This window comes from Sceloporus occidentalis, unplaced genomic scaffold (assembly GCF_023333645.1).
Source record: "Sceloporus occidentalis isolate IW3139 unplaced genomic scaffold, rSceOcc1.0.p SCAF_3, whole genome shotgun sequence".
NCBI lineage: Eukaryota > Metazoa > Chordata > Lepidosauria > Squamata > Phrynosomatidae > Sceloporus > Sceloporus occidentalis.
Window position 1 is genome coordinate 31662651 of NW_028316983.1, and position 13793 is coordinate 31676443.

At 39.4% G+C, this 13793-nt stretch overlaps 1 protein-coding gene across 7 annotated transcripts in view; it reads left to right on the top strand.

Moving 5' to 3' along the window:
• ZHX3 (zinc fingers and homeoboxes 3) overlaps window positions 1–13793 on the top strand; it is a 60619-nt gene that overhangs the window by 16604 nt on the left and 30222 nt on the right. For 3 of the 7 annotated variants that reach the window (XM_089513976.1, XM_089513978.1, XM_089513979.1), the window contains exon 2: window positions 10804–10896. The exons of 2 other annotated variants lie outside the window; for them this stretch is intronic. The gene's annotated coding sequence lies outside the window, so the exon portion shown is untranslated. Of the gene's footprint in view, window positions 1–7964; window positions 8014–10803; window positions 10897–11596; window positions 11679–13793 lie in introns of those variants that run through there. 2 more of the 7 variants (XM_089513977.1, XM_089513980.1) reach the window with 2 other exon arrangements.

Consider the following 13793-nt stretch of genomic DNA (forward strand, 5'->3'; position numbering starts at 1 on the left):
TTAGCAGAAAAATTGACGAAAGTGGCAGAAATAACATCGTAATAATAATAAGTTCCTATATCACAAAAAAGATCCATTCAACATGTTTCAGTAAATGCTTCATTCAAAACTAATGGGATGCATACATGAAAAACAACCAGGTCAGGTAATCCTTGCATAAGTTAAAAAAAACCAACATTCTGAATTTATAGATCCATGCTATATATACATATACACACACAATACACACACACACACTACACAGACACACACACACTACACACACACACACACACACACACACAGTGATCCCTCAGTATTTGCGGATATCAAAATCTGTGGATGCTTAAGTCCCATTCAGTACAATGTAAATAAAATGGCATCCCTTATATAAAATATCAGCATCAAGGTTTGCTTTTTGGAATTTACATATATTTTAAATATTTTCAAACTATAAATGCTTAAATCCGTGGATAAAAAATCTGTGGATATGGATTGCTGACTCTCTCTCTCTATATATATATGTGTGTGTGTGTGTGTGTGTGTGTGTATTCTGGTAACCAGTAAGGAAGGCTTACTGCTGTGCACTTTTCTCTCTGTTTTGCTGTTCACATGTGTTCAGCATTCTGGAGGCAACTGCTGTTTGCTTGCCTGTAAACACAGCTACAGTAGGGTTAGATTGTGTAGAATCCATTGCTTCCCAGCTCACTCTTTATTGCATTGTTTCCTGTGTACACACACTGCTACAAGCCAGCACCAAAAGTCTGTGTTTCTCCATTACTCTTTCACCAGCCTCCCAATACTCATGATGCTAAAATCTTTCCAGCTGGACAAAGAACAAGGAGGAAAAGTGTGGCAGGGCAGGCATAAAAGGACTTTATAAAAAGGTGCTTCTCGTTAGAGGTTTTGTTGATTGAGGTATGTTCATATAATAAAGTTAGGTACGTGGTGGCCTAGCAGTTAAGATGCTGACTGACAATTGCAAGGTCTGCAGTTCTGCAGGCCAGCAGTTTGAGACCCAAGCATCGTGTGACGGAGTGAGCTCCTGTCACTAGTCCCAGCTTCTGCTAACCTAGCAGTTTGAAAGCATGTAAAAATGCAAGTAGATAAATAGGTACCACTTTGGTGATAAGTTTACAGTGTTCTGTGCAGTCATGCTGGCCACATGACTACTGAATCGTCTCTGACAACGCTGGCTCTTTGGCTTAGTAATGGAGATGAGCACTGCCCCCTACATGACCACAGCCTTGTCAAAGGGGAAACTTTTACCTATTTATTTATTAAAGTAGGCATAAACTTATTGTTAATGCTGCATAAGAGTGCTTTTGATAAATGTGGGTGATATATTTTGTTTTGTGTAACAGATAATATGCAGCTAAGCACCAGTTAAAGAGGACTCAAAATTTATCCTTTTATTTGTAGGAGGAACACCATTTGTTTAATCTGCACCTGTGATAAACTGTTGGGAAAAATACCTCTTCCAATTTTGGGAGACAAAAAGTCTGCTCACCTTTGAATATACATGATTATTTTTTTTAGGACAGTGCCAATTTATTTGCCACCTTAGTTGTTAGCCCCCTGAGATTGCCTTCCTTTATCTCTTTCTGTTACCTACTTGTATCTCTTTCTATAACAGAAATTGGTGCTGGCTAGAGTAATGCTGTGCTAATGCATGAAATTTCATAGGAGATATTTAGCAATGAATAATTTCATTATGGTACCTAATATGGTACTGTACATAGTACAGTGTGAGCAAGAAAATGGATCACAAGGAGAGTGGAGTAGAATTTGACTTTAAACGTTGTATACAATGTTTAAAAAAAACTACTTTATGATGGGAGTGTAACTTCATAATTCTGTTGAATTATGCAAACATTTCTTGCCACACAATTTTTAGGTACAGGTACACAAACATTCCTGGAACCTTCTAGGGATGCCATATCCCGCCTGTAGGTGGGATGTCATATCCCGCTTTGGGCGGTGCTGTCCCGGCCCCGGTCCGGTTTGGCGCCAAGACTGGGACGGCACCACCCGTGGCCACCTCTGCCCCCGGGTGTGCCGCGGGATCCTTCAAGGCCTTGCTGAGGCCTGGGAGCGCTTTCCGCGGTTGGAGCTCCGGCCGTGGAGACGCTCCCTCCCAGGCCCCAGCGAGGCCTTGGAGGCGGCTCCGCAATCGTGGGGTCCTCCAAGGCCTCTGCGAGGCCAGGGAGGAGGCTGCTTGGCACCACGGCAATTGCCGCGATTCCAAGCGGCCCCTGCGCCCTTCCCGGCCTGGGAGCAGGCCTAGGCTTCCTCCCAAGCCGGGAGGAGGAGGAGGAGGCTGCTTCGAACCGCAGCGATTGCCGCGATTCCAAGCGGCCCCCGCGCCCTTCCCGGCCTGGGAGCAGGCCTAGGCTTCCTCCCAAGCCGGGAGGAGGAGGAGGCTGCTTCGAACCGCGGCAATCGCCGCGATTCCAAGCGTCCCCTGCGCCCTTCCCGGCCTAGGAGCAGGCCTAGGCTTCCTCCCAAGCTGGGAGGAGGAGGAGGAGGACAAGGTTTAAAAATGTAGGACCTTTTTTTTCCAAATTTCCTAGCCAGGAAATTAAAAAAAAAAAAAAAAAGTCCTACATTTTCAAACCTTGTCCTACATTTGTCCCGGTTTGGAGGTCCTCAATTATGGCAACCCTATTCTTCCCCCACAAGCAAGAGCCATCACTTCTTTAACCAGCTTCAAAATGGAGTTGAAAACCATCCTGTTCAGAGAAGCCTTCCCAGGCATTGCATAATTGTCGCTTACTACTTGATGTTCTTTTGGTGCCTGTTTATCAAACCATTTCCTGTATTGCTATGTACTGTATATGCATTATCCTACTTGAGAGTATGTATTTTCCCTGGAAAATGATTAACCATCCATTATGAAGCCAAGCCCTCCCTCCAGTCCATCTGCCTTGGTCCAGGCCTTGGAGGTAGAGAGGAACTGCTGGACCTCTTACCCTTTCCCTCCACCGCTCCCTTCTCCTTCTGTGTCATGTCTTTTTAGATTGTAAGCCCGAGGGCAGGGAACCGTCTAACTAAAAAGATTGCATGTACAGCGCTGTGTAAATTTACAGCGCTTCATAAATAAAGGTTAATAATAATGTCCACATTACAATGTTAAAAGAAAAATAATGCATCTTTCTCAAAGACATTTAAAAAGTAAACTGTTTAAAGTTGATCCTGGATTGTCATGGGCTTTCTCTAAAACAGATGTGTTGCTATTTATTATCTATATATTTTGTAATGCAAATATTTTTTTTTAAAAAAAGGGCAGCACCATCTTTTTAAAAAGTCATTCTCTACCCCTGCCCCCATTCTTTTCTCCTCTCACATAAGAGAGGAGGATATGTGATTCCTCAAATAATTCTTGTAATGAGACCTTTGTGCATAATGTGAAAACAAAGGAAATAATTTCAGTTCAGAAATATTATTTTACCCATATGCAGTTTTATGGTAATGTAATCAGCTGACTAATAGATGAATTAATTACAGTTTTTGAATCAAACTGTATTCCCCATTGTTAGGGAATTTGTGCAAGTGGTGGACCCCTCTGATGGTCTCTTGCTATCATTAGCTATTAAGGTTTTAAAGGCAGGCAGGCAGGCAGGAGAAAAGAAGAGTCAGTGTGGCATAGTGGTTTGAGTGTTCGGCTGCAAATCTGGAGATCCAGGTTTTGCTTCTTGAGTCAGCCATGAAACTCACTGCGTGACCTTGGGCAAGTCCAATGCTCTCAGCTTCAGGAAGGCAATGGCAAACCTCCTCTGAACAAATCTTGCCCAGAAAATCCCATGATATGTTTGCCTTAGGGTCACCATAAGTTGGAAATGACTTGAAGGTACACAACAACAACAACAACAACACCTCCAGTATGGACATAAAAATAGTAGCAGGAGGAGGGTGACTGGGATGGAAAACGTGGCATGCTGAGGGAATTTGGGTGGGGAGATGGACTATAATGCAAGGGTTGGGAGTTAATTATTCAAAGGAATGAAATGCAGAGGAGTCTGAAAAATGAGTTGTAGAGCAATGATGGCGGAATGTGAAAATGGGCAATGACCCGAGCTGAGAAATCACATGTTGATTTGAAATAAGCAGCCAGATTTTTAACTGGAAGTCTTTAGTCTTCTGTAATTGTCCCTGTTGCATAACAAGAATTAACAATAAGCAGCCTAGTGAAATTTTAGGGCATAGTATACTGTAGCAGAACTTTAATGCAAGCTTTTCAAAATAAAACCCACTCACTCAGCATTTTTTATGGCTTACTCTCATTATACATTACGTCCCGTCCCCCCCCCACCACCACCAAATTCTTGGCTGCGCAATGTTGGGGTCTTTCTAAAGTATTTTGAAATCTTAATCACTTAAAAAGGACAGCAATATATCCATTTGTAGTTAATGTTTGTGAACAGTAAAACCTGTGAGTATTAGATGCAAGTTTGAAGTAGTTCCTTCCACTCTCTTATGGAGCTGGACTTATTCTTTTATCCCATACAGAAATATGAGCCTGTATGGTTTCAGAATAGCTTGTTGTTGTTGCTGTGTTTCTCCAAGTCATTTTTAAATAATAATAAATAAAACTTTTATTTGTATACCGCCTTTCCTCCAGATCAGAGTGGTTCCCATATCATAGCTATAACATATTACAATACAATGGAGTACAATACATCAAAATTTCATACAAGTTAAAAACCTTAAAAACAATATATTAAGCAGTCACACTATTGACTTATGGCGACCCTAGGGCAACCCTATCATAGAGTTTTCTTGGCAAGTTTCTTCACAGGGCATTTGCCGTTGCCATCCTCTGAGGCTGAGAGAGTGTGACTTGCCAAGTTCACCCAAGAGTTTTTTATGCTCGAGAGGTCAGAATAGCTAGGCTGTGGGGATACAGCTGTAGTCTAGAAAACTTGCTTTGCCTTTGTTTTGCTGGCTGTGACATCACAAATCACATTCTGCTGTAATAGTCACCAAATGATGCTGGAATCTTGCATATGGAAGTGTGTTAAATGTTTTGAATACAATTTTCAAGTCTGAGAGAGGGTGAGTGACCACAGGAATAATAGTATAAACCTACTTTCTGTAGTAGTCAGATGCAGGAAAAGAATTGGGGGGGGGGGGTAGAATGAGAAGTTAAAACTGGCAATGAAATATGCTGAGTAATTATGTAAGCTGTTGAAACACATTTTTTAAGAAATGGTAAGATCTGCTTTCTTCATTGTACTACAGTCAGCCCTTCTTATACACGGATTTTTTATACACGGATTTAAGCATACACGGTTTGAAAATGTTCCAAAAAAGTATAAATTTACCTTGATTTTCCATTTTTTATAAGGGACACCATTTTGCTATGTCATTATACTTAATGGGACTTGAGCATACACGGATTTTGTTATACACGGGGGATCTTGGAACCAAACCCCAGCGTATAACAAGGATCCACTGTACAATTCTTTCATAAATGGCCATTTTGTGCTCATTGTGCACTTTTGGACAGATACGAGGAGCTAATAAATTCAAACTAAGGGCCCGAACAGACAATCCAAAATAAAGCTACTTTGGGCAACTTTGGAAGTGTGCTATTTAAATGATGCGGTCCTAAGGACTGGAGTGCAGCTTTGGTGCAGCTTCTCACCTCTTAAGATGTGTATCGTGTGTCATTTAAACAGCATACCTCCAAAATGCCCTGATGCAGATTTATTTTGGCCTGTCTATTCAGGCTCTGGTAACAGAATGGCAAAGTAACGATAGCCTTTAACCAATTGTTCAAACCTAACATTGCCATAGCTACATTTGCTGGATTTCTCAACAGTTCTGCAAAGTAAATTTTAAGTAGGGAAGAATACTGGGAATGTTGGAGTAAGAAAGGATTTCTGTTGCCCTTTCTATCTTTTCCCAGGTTACAAGTTTAATGCATATTTTGATTTTCTAACTATGCAGTAATCATTTTAAGCTTCTTATGTTACTGTCAGAATCCACCTATTTTTCATTACCTTACACTTTGCATAGAGGTTTTACTGACTTCTGAGTTCAACCCTCTATTGACCATCACCACCTTCCAGTTTAGTAGGATTTTTTTTAAAATAGATAATTTGGCAGATGATCAGCATTATGGTATCAGTTTTGAAGTAACACTAAAATATTAACAATGAATAATAATCATCCATAAGAATGAGTATGCCATTAAAAAATTAATTTGGTCATTATCAAATGTCACTGGACATCTATCCATTCTTAAGGCCGCATCACATTTTATAACTGCTAGGCTATATTACTGGTGTTACACTAGTGTTTCCTGCAAGTATATACATGTGCACAGACACGCATGTCCTGAAACATTGATGTTGGAATCTGAAATTGGTGAAGCTTCCTATTGGCACTAGTAAGGTGACTGTACATTATGTGTTTATTGTACAAAACATGACTTTTTCTCAGAGCAACTGTGATATGTATTGCTGAGGGTTGTAATGCATATTTGTTTCCTAGCTGTGCTTTGGGGACAGAGTGTAAAATCTGAGTACATCCAATACCCAGTCTAGACCAGACAGATATGATTCAGCTAATGCTGGTTTCCTGTTGTTCCATGTGGTTCATTGGGCACTATGCACTGCACAGTTTGCCTGACCTGATTTTTTAGAGTTAGCACAGAGATCTTCCCAGGGGAAAGACACCTACTTCCATGAGTCACTTCCCACACTCTGCTTCTTGCAGTATAATAAATAAATAAATAAAATATTTATTTATATCCTGCCTCTTCCGTTTTGAGGAACGTGGCGGGTAACAGCAAAACTATGGCATATTACCTCAGCATGGGAAGCCATTGTCTGGAGATGGGCAGATGTTTACAGGCAATCCTGCACCCTTCACCCATTAGGCATTGCTAATGGCAACTCTTAGTTTTGTTGTTGTCATGTGCCTTCAAGTTGTTTTTGACTCATAGCACCTTAAGGTGAACCTATGATGGAGTTATCTTGGCAAGATTTGTTCAGAGGAGGTTTGCCATTGCCTTCCCCTGAGGCTAAGAGCATGTAGCTTGCCCAAGGTCACCCAGTGAGTTTCATGGCCAAGAGGGGAATCAAACCCTGGTCTCCAGAGTCATTGTCCAAAACTCAAAACACGTTGCCATGGTACACCTCAGTTTTGTCAGATTGCTTTCCCCCAAATTTGTTGTTGTGTGCCTTCAAGTTGTTTCTGACTTACAGCAACCTAAGGTAAATCTATCATGGGACTTTCTTGGCAAGATTTGTTCAGGGGAGTTTTGTCATTGCCTTCATCTGAGGCTGAGAGCATATGACTTGCCCCAAGGTCATTCAGTGGATTTCATGGTCAAGTTATATACCATCAAATTTCCTCTCTTCATTGAAATATCTTTGCAAAAGTTGTTGTTGAAGGTTGCTCTTAACATTTTCAGGGCACAGTGCCATTGTCCTCCTTCACAAGAATCAGTCAATAAATTCCTCAGATTTTATTATTGGCTCCTATTCCAAGATGTTCATGTGAGAGATTGTGTGCAACCTGTGGAATAGATTTACTGTTTCCTCTTCTACAGTGCTTCTTGTCATATGAAAATATTACAGCTGATGAACCATCCAGAGGAAGATGTTGAATGAGGCAGATTCTACAATATATGGTGTAAAATTCTGGCTGTATTATGATTCAATCTACAACATATTTTATGGGTCATATGAGTACATGAGGGAAAGAAAAAGGGGTTGCTGGTGGCTCAAAAACTAGGCTAGCCAGTGGTTTAAAAACAGAACATATTTATTGGTCAAATATTACAACTGAAAAAAATGACCAGCATGCCACGAGGCAGGGGATTAATGAAGAAAAACCTGGCTCTGTTTGGCACATAGATGTGGTTTCTCTTTTGTTTGTGTGCTTTTTTCACCCACAGATCCAGAAGTGTCAATGACAGCATTTTTGTTTATAAGGAGCATTTAATATTTGTAAGTTACACACTACAGAAACGAAGGACATTTGTTTTTCCTTTCCTCATCATGTTGCATACAGCAAGCTCAGGTCAGAATTCTAGGCTTTAGACCATTATTTATTGTAATAATACTAAACATACTGTAAATGCTTGTGACCAAACAGTCTCCACATACACTTCCAAATGTGTGATCAGTTTTTTTTTTAAAGAAGACATTGCCTTTTAAAATGCATGTTTTGTTTGGAAACTTAATAAGCTTCAGTGTATCATAGGAGATATATCTTGCTTGTTGACCTAGGTCTAGAGCTGATTAAATCCTGGACTGAATCTAAGCATGCAGCCATTTTTTCTGAGATGATTAGATAGACTACCCCTCATTGGCTATTCAAGTAGAGTGCACAGTAGTTGCATGTTCTGTGTGATTTATTTCTGTTGTTGCAGATAATTAGTAACTTTACCTTATTTCACTATTTTGCTTCTGCAGCTGTGATCGCTATGAAACATGTAGAAACAGCAGAATAAGTTTTTAAAATAGTGGAGTCAATTAGATCACCGTGTACCATTTGTGTAGGTAGCTTTCATTATGGGGTACTATTGGCCCTTGACTTATTTCTGATTTATTAAAAACTATAAATAGAATGGTCTTAATAAAGCATGATTGTTTAATGTACTGATGTTGTCATGCTTAATATGTTTTACTAGATATTATTTATATAACTTACTTGGGGTGCATTTGTCTGCCCCCCAAATGTATTGATAGTCAGTTCTTCTATGCAAGTTAAAATAACCATAACTAAATAACCATTGATAAGAAGCACAGCTTGAGAGTATTGGGATTGCTATATACAGATTATGGTTCTGTATATATGTCAAGCCTCTGAATAAATCCTGCTAAGAAAACTATAAGTCAGAGTCAACTTGAAAGGACATATGTGATGGTGTTGGAATCACAGGCCTACATTTTATTTAGATGTTGTCTCTGCTGGACATCATTTGGCTGGAGGGATCTCAGTTCAGGTTGAGGCCACACATCTCTTGACCATGTGGAGACCAAGACAAAGGACAGTGGAATTTAAACTCCATTAATGGCAAAAGAGTAATCTTTAACTGATTATGGGTTCTTAATTGGTTAAATAACATAACTGGGAAATGAACAGGAGTTTGTGGACTGAAATAAATAGACTGTTTTTGCAGTGCAGGAATGTAAACTTTGAAGTCTTGTAAGGATCTGTATTGGGATCAGTGCTTTTTAAGCTGCATGTAAATGATCTGGAGCTGAGGGTGAACAGTGGGGTGGTCAAATTTATAAATTACACCCAAATGAGGAGAGTGACAAACACAACAACATTCAAATAGCTCTGGAGACCGCTCTACACTGGGCATATGGGCAATGAAATCTCAAATATGGTGAGATATAAAGAAGTATAAAGTGATGTACATGGTGGCAGCCTCACTTCCACCCTCTGTGCTTTCTTCATATAGACACTGAACTGGAGCAACTGACCAGGAAAGATCTGGAGGACATTATTTAAAGCAGTGGTTCCCAAAGTGTGCCCTTTAAGAGATTTTGGACTTCAGCTGCCAGAAGCCTCATCCGTGCTGGCTAATAGTCTGGGATTCTGGGAGCTGAAATCCAAAATCCCTTAAAGAGCACAGTTTGGGGACTACTTATTTAAAGCATCAAACATAAACACATTAGGCTAACAATGGATACTTGTCATAATGGCTATATGCTGCCTCTAGGATCAAGAAGCAACATGCTATTGAATACTAATTGCAGGAAGCCACAAAGAAACATCTTTGTTTGCCTTCATGCCCTGCTTGTGGACTTCACCAATCGAACAGGGTTTTCTTATGTTCCTATTGATAAAGGAGTGCTTCTTATTTTGATCCACTTGCACCTCCTCAACAGCTAGAGGAAATTTTGCTTGTTTCCATTCTGTTATGTTCCATTACAATTAGTCTTGACTACTGTTGCATCAGGACAAATGTATTTCTATGATACACTAGTCAGCAAAATAACATATTCATGTAGCAAGTAGGGTGCATCAGTCCTACTAATCAGGTGGGGTATGTCCTCTCTTTCCTGAACAGAGGAGATCACAAGGAAATGGCTTGAAAACAAGCATGGAAAAGAAGAATGGAAAGCAAGTGTCTTTTCGCTAACATTTCCATACACATTTTGAATGACAAATTTTGTAGCTCAGTTCAGATGACTTGGTCTTGAAATATAAGAAACCATGTTAATGACAGACTGCTAGCATTGCCTGTATTGACTCTCAAAGATCTCAGGCCATGGGTTGTTTTTTGTTTGTTTGTTTGTTTGTTTTCATCCAACAGTATGCCTGATGTCCATTAATTAGAGATAATGGGAACTTATCCTGGGACCTTCTACATGCAAGTCATGTTCTCTAGCACTGGTTTGTCTTGTCTCCCAAGTTGCTTATTTCTTCCCCTTCTCCTTGCCCTGCTTAGTTTGGATTGTTGTTTTGTTCATAGTGCACTTTTTGTCAAGTTACTGTTGGGAATTGTATATGAACTCCTTAGGAAGCAGCTGTTAATGAAGGTATGTCACTGAATGAACTATGCGTGTGTTGTGTAGTAACCTGGTTCACTGATGAATTTTACCATCACTTTGCACTGTTGCATCCTCAGCCACACAAGGGGCAAATAGTATATTCCTGAACAAGATGACTGGAGGATCCAGCAGGGACCTACCTGACTGTTTCTGACTGATTCTGCAAGCTTGGTTCATCACTTGGGAAGCTACTCTTACCTTGTCTTGTCTCAGTTCCATTTCAAATACAACTTAAAAGCTAGTGCTCCCTTTTTTGAATTCATAGCAATACATTTCTGTTGTGTTTCCTCCATGCTTCTAGGGCTGGAACAGATGAAGAATGATCTTATGATACTTTAAAAAAGAGAGAAGGAGATGGGAATTGAAACACCAAGGAACCATTGAGTTTTCTCAGGTATGGATTGGTTCTGGCATTGATAGTGTTTTTTTATTTTACTCTTTGCTTCCATACATAATATTTCATGGCTTATACTGTATATACGACACATAAACAGCATACCATATGCCAACAACTGCAAATAATATATGTTTTATTGTTTTTGTATTAGCTATATTTCAGAATATAATAATAAGAGAATCAATAATTGGAGAATTTTCCATACTCCCCCCCCCCCAATACCTTTGGAAACAATATCTTCCTTAACAGGTTGAAAAGTTGAGCTATTGACTCCCCTGTTACCAGTGTGATCATTGCTCCCACCTCTCAGAGAGAAACATTTAGATTTACTAGAGGAGTGTCCATTAGACTGGAAATGGGTCCCACTTTTCAAAAGACAATCGTTTAATTAATGGGCTGTCAGAGGGCAGCCTTGAAGGTGTCATCTGTTTGAAGGGCTGTATAGTTTATCTACTGTTTAAGGATAAAAACCACAATAATGTAGAGCAGAATACCTGAAGTTGCCTATCAAAAGTTAGCACTTTAACTGAAAATGCTCGCCTGGCTATAACTGTCACCTCGTCACAGTCATCCCCATTGTAGTGTTATGCTGTGCTTCTGTTTAAATTGCAGTTCCATTCTTTTATGGGAGCATAACTTGCCTCTTACCTTTCTTCCATGATAAATAGCCATATTAGTTTTCACGAAGGCAGTTTGAAAAGACATTCTCAGTTGGTGGCACTAGAACAACCTTCCCAGCGAAGCATGACTGCCTCCCAAAGATTTTGCTTTTCTTTCAGGTGTGTGTGTAGAAGTAATTATTATAATCAGAACAAAATATAAAATGAGTAAAATGTTCAGCTACTGTTTTTCTTCAATTGCAGACCCCGCCCCCAATGCATCCAAAAGCTGTTCTTTCCTGCCCGTCTGTTTTGGGCCCTGGAAACCCTGTTTATGTTTCCTACCTTATGTTCCCTAAAAATGAATAGTGGAATAAAATAAATGCATATGCAAGTTTATTGTTTGCTGGTAATCGGAGCATTTCCTTTGCTCAGAATCCATTTCTAATACATAGCTTATGATGCTCAATATGTTGGTTTCTCCCTCCTCATCCTGATTAAAGATTGTAATGTCAAGAATTCTAGTGGTGAAACTGGGAACTACTTTCTTAACAGATGAATAGGGTGATTATTAATCTGCTTAAGTAAGGCAAATCTATTTAAGATAGAGCAGTGGTTCCCAACCTTTTCTGTGCCCCACACCCTTACAAAATGTTTGATTAATGTTTGCACCCCTTACAAATGTACTACCACATTTGAAGATGAAGAAGTTTAATTTCTAATTTTTGAACCACATAGAATACTGAGAGTTAATAAATTGAACTTTTAAAAAAATAAGCTTTTCATTAAGTGTGTAAAATGCAAATCTTAAATGAGCAATTAGATTCTAATTTATTCAGCAAAAGAAATTAGTGATGACTCCTGACTTGTTAATCAAGGACACAAGCCACTCTTTGTCTCTCCCCCTGAAATTTCATCTCGCACCCAATGTTGGAGACCCCTGAGTTAGAGAGACAATAAGTAAAGTCATTTTTAAACTTAATTTTATTTACAGATAAATTTAGTTCAACATCTTACTTTTAAAAAATACTTCAGAGGCCTCTGATGCAGAATGCATACACTCTTTTGCATTTAGATACTATAAATCCAAGCATTTTTATCTCTATATTTCAGAATTTGAAAGTTTGGTAAATTCATTTTACTACCCACCAACATTGAAACGCAAAATGCACATGGCCAAACAATATCAGAGTGTGGTCAAGATGACAAAATTATAAATGAGGAAGAACACATAAGCTAAGAGAGGCCGTAATAGTTTACTTTTGCCTCAGCCTACAGGGAGGGGCAAGATTCTGCTCCCTCCTCTCTTCCACTCCTTGCTGAGTCGAATGCAAACTACTTTGGCACTTCGAATTCAGTTTGAGGGCAAAGGAAAAAGTGGGAGGAGGAGAAAGAAACTGGGATACACTTGTCCATCCATATTTGCTAGGGTTGGGGGCACAAGACCTCAGTGAATATGGAAAAACAGCAGATAACAAAAACACCATGTTTTTACCGGAGAGGACACATCTCTAGGAATCTGTAGGTCCTCCAGTGGACCTCTGTGGTTAATGTCTGACAGACACTGACCATAGAACTGTACTGGATGAGCTACAATTGCCTAGTAGAGTATTGCCTCTAGGAATCTCTAGGTCTTTCAGTGCAACTTTTAGTTAAAGTTGACCATAGAGTTGCACCGAAGGACTAGCTATTCCTAGAGAGAACATATTAATCAAATCCTTGAATAATTAAATCTCCAAATATCAAAGCTGCAAATATGGAGGGATGAGTGTATTTCTAAAGTGGCTGAAACAGTGAATAAATTGGTACTGTCCTTGCCAAAACAGGACTGAGTATATGAAAATGTGTGATACCTTGCTCTGAAATAAGTAGATTTTCTTCTTTTTCTATTTTACTTGCTACAAAAAGCTAAACTTGGCAGCAGTAAATCTTTGACACAGTTCTTTTATAAAACCACATAACTTTTATGGACTGAACCATTATGAGGCAGAAATCTCCTGAAAACCACATTTCATATGATTTTCCCCTTGCAGTTACCTAGCATCAATCCCCTATACTCCCCTAATATTATACTCGTGTATCCAGGTGTATATTTGTCTGCTTGTAATTACTCTGTACTTATTTCAGTTTCTAGAATTGGGTATTACACTGGTTTAATATCATGTTTTCCAGCAAAATGACATCCTTTCTTCTACCTTAAGCAGGTTGGGGAGAAATACTTATGTCTTAAAAAATAGAGAAAATAGTTTTGAGAGGAATCCAAAAAATTAATCATTGAATTCTCAGGTGAGGGGA